Source organism: Chelonoidis abingdonii, chromosome 1, assembly GCF_003597395.2.
Source record: "Chelonoidis abingdonii isolate Lonesome George chromosome 1, CheloAbing_2.0, whole genome shotgun sequence".
Taxonomy (NCBI): Eukaryota; Metazoa; Chordata; order Testudines; family Testudinidae; genus Chelonoidis; species Chelonoidis abingdonii.
This window is the reverse complement of record NC_133769.1, coordinates 345,292,331-345,303,094: the sequence shown is the minus strand read 5'-3', so window position 1 is coordinate 345,303,094 and position 10,764 is coordinate 345,292,331.

Below are 10,764 nucleotides of genomic sequence, written 5' to 3'. Positions count from 1 at the left end.
GCATGAGCCAGAATACAATCCATCTCCTTCTCCCATAGAAAATTTGGTCTTAATGATCCATGAATTGCTTTAAAGAGAAGGACCAAGGCCTTAAACTGGCATTGGAAACTGACTGGGAACCAGGGGAAGGGCTTGAGACTGATGTGTCCACTGGGATTGAAACCATGGAGAGGCAACTGCAATGTATACCAGCTGGAGCCTGTGCATTGTCTTGGCTTCATATTCAGCTTCAGATACCCTGAACTGTAATAATGCAGCCTGAAGGGGACAGATGCATGGATCACTGTGGCCAGGTCCTTTTTCAGAAGTGAGGGATGAAGTTTCCTAGCTAGCTGAAGATCAAAGACATTTTTAGATAATGACACTAACTGGTCATCCAAGTGACCTGAGGAGCCAGAACAGGGACCACTCCCCTCAATGTTTTGTATCACTTGGATGAATGTGTGGTGAAAATGAGAAGCTTGAGTTGTTCTTAACTGGACGTGGTCTCTTCATTAGTGAATCTATGGATTTCAGTGCTTAAATATTGCTCTTCAAACTTTTTTTGTTGTCTGTATTTATTGTTACAGTATTGGGTGATGTAAAGACCTTTAATGATACGAGGTTTTTGTTGTGATGCTGTCATAGGGTGGCTGACCCCAGTAAATGAAGTAGGTCAGTGCTCCTGTGCCACAGCAGGTGCTCCATTTGGCAATTATGAGGGCTGGGCAGCATCTGGGTGCTGTAAAACATCAAGGACTCAACCTGAGGGAGTCCCAGTGAGCTGGTTCAGTCAGGAAGGGCAACTGAGAGCTGCTAGAGATCGGAAGACTGGAGTGGCTGCAGGGGGAAGCAGAAGGTGGTTCCTGGGAGAAGGCTGAAAGCAGAAGAACACCTAGAGGGAGCTGTCTGCTGGCTCCAAGCCCTAAAGCCCTAGCCAATGGTTGGAGAGGGCTGAAGGCAGGGGAGGGCTGAAGGCAGGGGAGCAGTGCAGGCGCTTAGCCATTGACATCTCTAGAGCCAGAGAGCTGGTCCCAGAATAACTGTGAGTGGGCTAGGAGGAGTGAAAGATGCTCTCCTGGGGAGAATGCTCCTCGAAGACAGGCTGTGGGAGTTCCCACTGAGAAAAGCATGGTTGCACTCTGGTTATAAGGGCTGGGGTATATGCCCTGGTACAAGGCCAGGAGAGGACTGATAATTTGGGCCTGGTCAAAGGCATTAGTGTGGGGAGTTGAGGGATGAGGTCTAATGAGTTTAATGATTGCTTGCACTTGGGTGAGAAACAGAGGTGTTTAGGGTCTTGTCAGAGACTATGCTTTTGTAATAAAGTAATCCCACAAGGGCTGTTTGCACTAAGACAGTTTCAGGAGGGAAACTGAGTAAGTGCATCTGTCATGTTGTGGACTGCTGCAGGACACATGGCTGCTTGATGACAGATTCCACTGATATTTGTCTGTCATATTAGCCTTCTCTATATTTGATTAATTCACCATATACATCTTATATATAATAGATGCGCTATAGGAGGAGACACTTTTCTGTTATGACACTTTTTTTCCCTTTGAAGAAAAGTGGAAAAAAACCATCTTTCCTGTGGCAACACAGACTTTCATTTTTACCCAAAATCCAAAGTGAATTCTTTCTACAAATGGAAGTGTGGAAACAAATGCACTTAGGAAGGAAGAATCCCATTCACTGTTACAGACTAGGGACTGAGTGGCTAGGCAGCAGTTCTGCAGAAAAGGACCTAGGGGTTACAGTGGACGAGAAACTGGATATGAGTCAACAGTGTGCCCTTGTTGTCAAGAAGGCTAACAGCATTTTGGGCTGTATAAGTAGGGGCATTGCCGAGCATGAATCGCAGGGATGTGATCATTCCCCTCTATTCACATTGGTAGGCCTCATCTGGAGGTACATTCAGTTTTGGGCCTCACACTTACAAGAAGCTGGGGAAAAAATTGGTAAAGCCAGCGGAGCAAAAAAAATATAGGAGCTGAACACATATTATGAGGAGGCTGAGGGAATGGGATTGTTTAGTTCTGCGGAAGAAAGAATGAGGGGATTTGATAGCCGCTTAAACACCTGAAAGCGAGTCCAAAAGGATGATCTGGACTGTTTTCAGTAGATTAGCAGATGATAGAAACAAGAAGTAAAGGTTCTTCAGTGCAGGTGAGGCGATGTTTAGGCTGATTATAGAAAAACTTTTTCACTGCAGAGAGTGGTGAAGCCACTGGAATGGGTACCTAAGGAGGTGGTGAATCTCCTCCTTAAAGTTTAATGGTCAGGGCTTGACAAAGCCCTGGCTGGGATGATTTAGTTGGGAATTGGTCCTGCTCTGAGCAGGGGGTTGGACTAGATGACCTCCTGAGGTCCCTTCCAACCCTGATATTCTATAATTCTATTGAATGGGGTTTTTTTGGACAGTGGTGAGAACTTAAGCATGGAGCTTTACTGGGAAGATCAATCTTAACTTGTGAAAATTATTTTTTTTCTGTGCTACTGTTACTCCCCTCTGTATCCCTGATACATAAACAAACTGTTCTGGAATTTCAGAACACCAGATTTTTAAACCTTCTTCTAAAAAAAAGTCAGTGTTAGATTAGCCTAATTGTCCTGAAATGCATTTCAAACACAATAAAAAAGGAGAAGTGTAACTAATAAATGTGATAGTTATGGTGTTTATGGATAAATGTACTTGGATGACTGGAAGGAAGGACAGAACATAGAATATTTTACTGCTGCAGCACTTACATGATTTTCACAAAGCATATTTTTTTCAAGTGTCACTTCTCACCAGTTGGCTATGTTAGTTTCTCACCACCGGGATTTATATGAAAATGCAAATTTTGACCAGCAGTGTTATGAACTGATAAGCACATCAAATTTAGCTGCTCTTGGAGCATTAAATGAAATTAACAGCCCCCTTTCATCTCATTTTGGTAACGTTATTATAAACTACACTTTCCTTCTATGAAATGGGGTTATATTGACTAAAGTTCTTTCTTTGTTCATTTCTGCTGTAAGGTGGCCTCCGGGCTTAACTAATGTTGTACATTAGATATGTAGATTTGGGCTGAAGAGGCTAGGAATTTATGTGTGAAATGGTACAACAAACTTCTACTGATATTTTAAATCTGGTTCTGAAATCACTTGGATTATGGTACCTGCTTATCAGTGTAAAGCACTCAAGTGTGCCCTGCTGGTACATGGCTGGCTGGAGCTGGGGATCTTGTAGTATGTTCTAGCCCCTGCCCATAACTTGAGCTCTGCAAAGGGATAGCATGCATTTCCCTGAGATCCATGCTGTACCACATGTCTAGGTGGGGGTAGTCAATTCTCAAGCTTGCAGACTGCACCTCCTCATGGCCACAGAATAGTGGGGTGCCCATCAGCTGGTTTCTCTTCTTGGAGCTCAAGTGCACGAAGAGGAAATCCTGTCTAAGTTGCTGCCTGGGTTCCCAGCACTCTTTTTCTCCTATAAAGTCACTTGCTCAACAGCCCGTGTGCTTTTGCTATACAAGTTTGAGATGCTAATTGTAAGTAGCAGGGATGGATCATGCCCCTGGGATAGCTAAGCATTTAAAAGGCCCACGTATTTGTAATTAGCCATAAGCAGGAATAATGGGCAAAGGGATGGGGCCTTGTGACACACAGCAGCAAAGAAGGGGTTAAGGAGTACCTATGGGCCTGCCTAGCCCCCCACTGCCACTATACCTGCAACCAGTGCCAAGCCAGGAGGGGGAATAAAAAGAAAGAGCTGGCTCAGTTCAGGGCTGACTGGCCAACAAGGTGGATGGAGGTGTGCCTGAAGGGAGATTTGCCTGCACAGTGATATGCCTGCTAGCCAGCCTGTGGAGAGGAGCATTTTAGATCCTAAGAAGCAAGTGATGTACAAGTAAGTGAGAATTTGGGAACAAAGGAAATTGTGAGGATACCCTACAGGAAGACTGGTGGATGTTCAGAACTGAGCTGGATTTGCTCTTGTTCTAAAAGATTTGAGGCTATGTTACTCAGGGTTTTCTGAACCCAAAGCAGTGGTAACTTGACTATTTCTCTCTAGGCAATGTTGGGAATAAGCCAGTAGGGACACAGCTCCTCCATCTGATAAATGGTTGATGCAAACCAGAGTGCTTTTACTTAAAGCTACTTTTCATTAGGTCTCAAGTGTGCACACACACACAGCAATAGGTTCAGAGCACCCTAAACATTATAGCTATCCAAAGTATGAGATTGTTGCAAGTGATCACCAGCTGGGCTTCCAGAGGCCTTCCAGTTGCTGAGGAGTTTAGGTGTCAATTCCTTGCCTGAAGAAAGATTCCTTGGTCTGCTCCCAAGTGTATTCTTTTGCTTAATCTTTTATAGCTATCTTAAACAGAGCACATAACTCAGTGACTGCTCGTGGGTCATTGTAATGACAAGGCATCCACCTCTCATGAGCACCCCTTCTGGTCAGGCGTGTCTGCAGTCTTTAAACAGTCCAAGCCCTGGTATTGAGCTGTACCCTTCGGGCTTCCTCACTGGAGGCAATGGCTTCACCCTCTCTAGGCCCTTCGGGCCCTAGCTAGGCCACTAAGTAGTTCTTATCCCCTTCCGGGGATTTATTGCTGTCCAACTGTAGGCCACTTCCCCAGTGGCCTATGGGGGGGACCTGGACCACCACTATTCCAGAGCCCAGCTGAAAAAGAAAATAAAGGAAACTAGCTGTTGCTACTAGCTAATCAAACAGCATGTGCACAAACCTCTTAGGACACCAAAAATCCAAACCTGTTCTTAAAAAAGGTGGAAGGAAGAAAATACATCTAGAATTTAGGTTTTTGCTAGATTTTGAAAGAGCAATTCCAAAAAATTAAGCACAACAACTAGCTTTCTTGGGAGTTCATCTTAAAGATTACCAGTGAACAAAAGCATCAGGGGTTAGCACAGAGGAGTCCACAAATAAACCTAATTTGTCTGTCTAAACATTCTCTATCCAAATAATTTCTTCTAGGTATGGAAGATGAATTTTCATACCTGGTTCAAACCTTACACAGCGTTTCTGCTCTGTGTCTCCTGCAGAGAACAACAGACAAAGGGAAAGTTTCTTTCCCAAATTTAAAAGTTCTAGCCTTCCCATTGGCTTTTTTGGTCAGGTGCTCACTCCTTTTCTTTCACCTGTGGGCTTGTTAATCCTTTACAGGTAAATCAAGTAGAGAACAGTAGGGAGCTCCCCTGAACTTCATTTATCACTGTGAGAGGGAGTGGGGGTCTGTCAAGGTATGATTCCCCCACTCTGAATCTTAGCGTCCAAAAGATGGGGTACCTGCATGAACCCCTCTAAACTTAATTACCAGCTTAGAAATGATAGAGCTGCCACCACCCAAAAATATAGTGTTTTGGGACACTTTCTGTCCCCCAAATCCTTCCCTGGGGACCCCCAGACCCAAACCCCTTGGATCTCAAAACAAAGGGAAATAAACCATTCCCCTCCTTTCTTCCTCCCAGAGTCTCCCCTCCCTGGGTACACTGGGAGAGCACTGTGATTCAAACTCCTTGAATCTTAAAATAGAAAGGAATTCACCTTCCCCCCTTCTCTCCCCCTCCCAGACTCTCCCTGAGAGAGAGACAATGATCCTAACACAGAGAAATCAGGCTTTTCCTCCCCCTCATCTCTCCTTTCTTCCACCAATTCCCTGGTGAGACCAGACCCTGTCCCCTGGGGTCTCACACAAGAATAAAAAAACAATCAGGTTCTTAAAAAGAAAAGCTTTTAATTAAAGAAAATTTTACTTTTTTTTCTATCTCTGTAAAATCACAATGGAAAATGTTACAGGGTCTTTCAGCTTATAGACACTAGAGAGAAGCCTCCCCCCAACACAAATACAAGTTGCAGCAAACAGAGATGCAATCCTTCCAGCAAAATACACATTTGCAAATGAAGAAAACAAACATAAATCTAATCCACTTTCTACCTATTACTTACTATTTGAATAGAAGAGACTTTTTCAGAAGATTGGAGAGTCTATATACATGTCTGGTCCCTCCCAGACCCCAGAGAGAACAAAGAAAAACCCAAAAAGCATAAAAAAGGCTTCCCTCTGCCGAGATTTGAAAGTATCTTGTCTCCTGATTGGTCCTCTGGTCAGGTGTTCCAGGTTTACTGAGCTACTTAACCCCTTACAGGTAAAAGAGACATTAACCCTTAACTACCTGTTTATGACAGGGTCACAGAGCTCCTCCAGCCCTAGGCTGCAGCAGGGAGAGAGAGCTAGGCCAGAGGAGTTCTGTGCCCTCATGCTGGCACTGGGGTCAGAGGAGCATGCTCACTCAGTCTCTCCACCATTGCCCTGGAGCTGGAAGAGCTCTGTGCCCTCGTCAATTATTGGGGAAGCCCATGCCCCTGCTTGCTCCTCCTGGTGCACCCCCTTGTGTCTGTGACAAGATGCAGAAGGAGGCAAGTTCTCAGTCTGGAGAACATCTGAACATTACTTCACTCTGACAAAAGTTAAACATCACCAGCTCTTGCAAGCAAGGCGTAGCAAATATCCAAATGTCAGCCCTGAAAAATCAGAGGCAATGGGTTTTCACTAAATATTTTCTGTTTCTGTGGTAACTTTCTTTATGAAGTACGTTTTGTAAGCTTACTTGACTCAGATGCAGATTGGATTATTTATGCTGTATTTGAAATAAATTGGAGGGCAAATGACGACTCACTATTTCAGTGAATCTCACAGAATAGCTATCCATCACAATGAATTATCTTGTTTCATTCAAAGATTTTCATAAAATATTTTATCAGCTGTTCCCTAGAAAATGGAGAATGCCTTCTGTGATTGTCATCATTAATATACATGGGCAAAAATGCGCTGGCTCTTTCAGTAGAATGAAATTGCGTAGAGAATCCCATACAAACTCTACAACTCTCCTGCACTCTTCTAAAATGGTTCAGTTCTTCACTGGGACCTCTGAGTTCCCATCTGAACTCAGAGGATCCACTAGCTGTTGCTTTGTCTGCTTAACATCCTCAGGGATCTGTATTATGGCCCTGATACTCTTTGCCTAAGAGCAGTGGCACAGACTCACTTTACCACCATCAAAAACCCAATTTTGCATGCCTTGTACTCCCCAAACTCTCACTGACTTCAGGATCAGAACACTAATTCCCTCTCTCCTCCTCAAACAAACATCTGTTTGGTGACTCTTAACAGTCTGGTTATGTCTACACTGCAATCAGGAGGGGTGGTTGTAGCTCATGGAGGCATACCTGAGCTAGTGCTGATCTAGCTAGATCAAAGCTAGCAAGCATAACAATAGCAGTGTGCCTGTGGCAGCATGGGCTAGCCTCACAAGTCCAACGTCACCCAGGACCCTTGGTATATACTTCAGTGGCTAGCTAGTGCCATCCGCCCATGCTGCCATGGCTACAGTGCTACTGTTATTCAAGTTAGCTTTGATCTTCCTAGATCAAAGCTAGCTCAGATACACTTATGTGAGCTGCATTCATACCTACCCTAAAATCTTATGATGTGACAGGTAAATTACACGTAATTGGTGGAGGGGGAGGCAGGAGAGAAAGCACATCCAGAATAGCTAATCTCTGGAGGTTAGGGCACTCACCTGAATGTGGGAGACAGTCATTCAAGTCCTCACTCCAAATCAGGCACAGCAGGGATTTGAGCATGGCTCTCCCATATTGTGACAGAGTCACCAAGGTGCAACCTGGACTGTAAGACTGCTGAGCCCACTGTCCCACCAATTTGGGCTGCTCTCTCATTGTGATGCTGATGTCAGGCTACAAACTTTAGGCAGGTACTGCACTTAGAGACATCCACTGGCAGGGACACCCCAACTGAGTTACACAAATGCTCTCCCAGCCACTCATGAACCAACAATGGAGAGGCTCCATTCAATTCCTCCCAGCTCCCCAGTCTTGCACCCCAGAATTGTACCCTCTTGCACTAGTCAGAAGCCTGGCCCATGTAAGTTCATTACCAGTCCACCTCTCCCTCAATGTGGAGAGGACACACACTAGCCTTTGTAAACTGAGCTGATTTCCCAAGCACTTCAACCAAAACACTGTTTTACGTAAACTATAAAACAGATTTATTAACTACAGAAGGATAGATTTTAAGTGATTATAAGTAACAGGCATAGAGATCAGAGTTGGTTAGTTAAGAAATAAAAATAAATTTGCAGTCTGAGTTCTACAAACTAAACAGAATTTGAATCAAGCAGGGTCTCATCCTGACAGATGGTACAAACAAGTTACAGATCTTCAAACACAGACTGGACTCCATTTCTGACCTGGGACCACCCATCTCCAGTTCAAAATCTTTGTTCTCCAGATGTTCCTCCAGCTGTTGAGCTGTGGGGGAGGAGAAAGGCCAAGTGATGATGTCACTTCCCCTCTTATATTTTCCTCCAGCTTGCTGGAAAGATGTTTGCTGTGACATGAGGATCAGGCAGTCCCCATTGCTCAAACAGTCTCCATTGCATACATGCTTTCTCTGAGAAGTCTCTGGGATAGTGGATTCTTTCTTCAATGGGTGCTGATAAGCCATTGATGACCGTCTGGCTATGAATGTCTACTCCATTGTTGTATCTGAAAGGCTGGTTGTGGGTGTTCCTAACCTCACAACATATTTCAGTGACACATACAGCAATACTTCATAGCTTCACAGACAGTCCAACAGAATATTCATGTTCAACAGATCAAGACTTTTAAAATGATACCTCATAAGGCATACTTTAAACAAAACATATCATATTCATATCACCATGGTGAATATGTGGGCTCCAGGGTGCCACTTTGAGGTACAGAGTGTCACACATATCCTAAGTGAATGTCAGAGTATCGTTGGTTTTGGACTCTCTTTGCCATTTTCTGACAAATATTTTGTCAAAGTTCCCAACCAGCTGTATATACAACACAAGGAAGCCACCCAAAACACTGTTATACATTTTAGCTAAATGCAATAATTGTCTGCTTCAAGGTTAACCCGATTTCTTTATGGGAGCTGGATGGGGGAAATATCAAAACATTCTCACATCTGAGATCATGTGGCTTACACCATCTTCACTAAAAGGACTAATAATCAGGAAGCTATTCTACTACATCAATACGCTTGACAAGCTAAAAAACAGCTACAAGATTTCATGAATATTTTTGAGCAAATAGCATTTGTTAGCGTCAATACTTCTCCCTGCTGTAGATTCTAAATTAATGTTTATTCTCCTATTTAGTTAAAATTAAGCTCTTTTTTTGTTTGCTTTTGCGTTGAATTCTATTTTGGTAGAAAATGCGTTACATGCTTCAGAAGGATGTTTCTCACAAAGTCCAGATGGCAACAATAATAATTTATCTTTAGCTTTAATGGTTACATTCCCCAATCTGATATTATAAATCTATTCTCATTTGGTCATAGTAGTTGTAGCAACGCAGTGGAAAAACTACTTGTTATATCTTCATTTAGAAGAAGTCAGTAGCTATAGGGCTACTGCTATGTTGATAGCTTTACCTAAGAGCTTAGAACAGAGATATTCTGGGAGTGGAGGGTTCAACATGAGGGAACAAGATTTTGGGCAGTTCCCTGGGAGGTGGGGTGGGTAGGGGAGAAGATGCTGCCTATGTGGCATGGAGCCCATATCCCCTGGAGATCCATGTATCCTGTGTGAAGGGCCAGAGGATTCTTGTATTAGTGCTGATGACTCATTAATATATCAGAGAAAGTTATAGCATGATTCCATGGCTGAATGTTAAAGCTGGACACATGGGCACACTGGAAATAAGGTGTAACCTGGAACACTTTACCAAGGATTGTGGTAAATTCTCCATCACTGACTAGTTTTAAATCAAGATTGGATGTTTTTGTAAGAGCTCTGCTCCAGGAATTATTTTGGGGCAGTTCTATGGCCTGTGTTATGCAGAAGGTCACAATGGATGATGACAATGGTCTCTTCTGGCCTTGGAATCTATGGATTAGAGGCAGGTGATGCATGTGCATTTACTATTTGGAAAGTTAAACATGTTGGATTTAAAATCAAGTTGTAACCACTGTCACTCTTGTATTAGTACATTATGTATGGGACATGAAACAAGCTTTGTTTTTCATTGTTGTAATGTTTCTCTAGCTACAGTATTCTATTTTTTCCCCTTTGGGATGTATTTAGGTTTGCTCCAGTATACGCTGTCAAGGTTTTTTCCCCACTTTGAACTTTAGGGTACAAAAAGCAGGGACCTGCATGAACACTTTTAAGCTTAATTACTAGCTTAAATCTGGTACGCTGCCACCAGCCAGAATTTTGTGTGTGGCACACTTTCTGTTCCCCCAAAACCTTCCCTGGGGAACCCAGACCCAAACCCCTTGGGTCTTAAAACAAGGAGACATTAACCATCCCCCTCCTTTTCCCCCCAGACTTCCCTCCCTGGGTTGCCTGGAGAGGCTTCAATCACACCGATCCCAACCCTTGGGATCTTAAAACAAGGAGGAATTAACCAGCCCCTTCTCTCAACCATGCTGGTGAGTTCAGACTCAATCTTGGATGTAAAAAAGGAAAAATCAATCAATTCAATAAAAAGAAAAACTTTAATAGAGAAAGAAAAAAGTAAAACTATTCTAAAAGAGGAATGGAAAATGCCTTACAGATTCAGATTCCTATGACCAGAGGACGCCGCCCTGCTAGATTCAAAGTTACAGCCAAACAGAGGTAAAAATCTTCAGCAAAAAGAACACATTACAAGTTAAGAAAACACACACAGACGACATCCGCCTTGCCTGGCTGATACAATTTTGAAACATGAAAGACGAT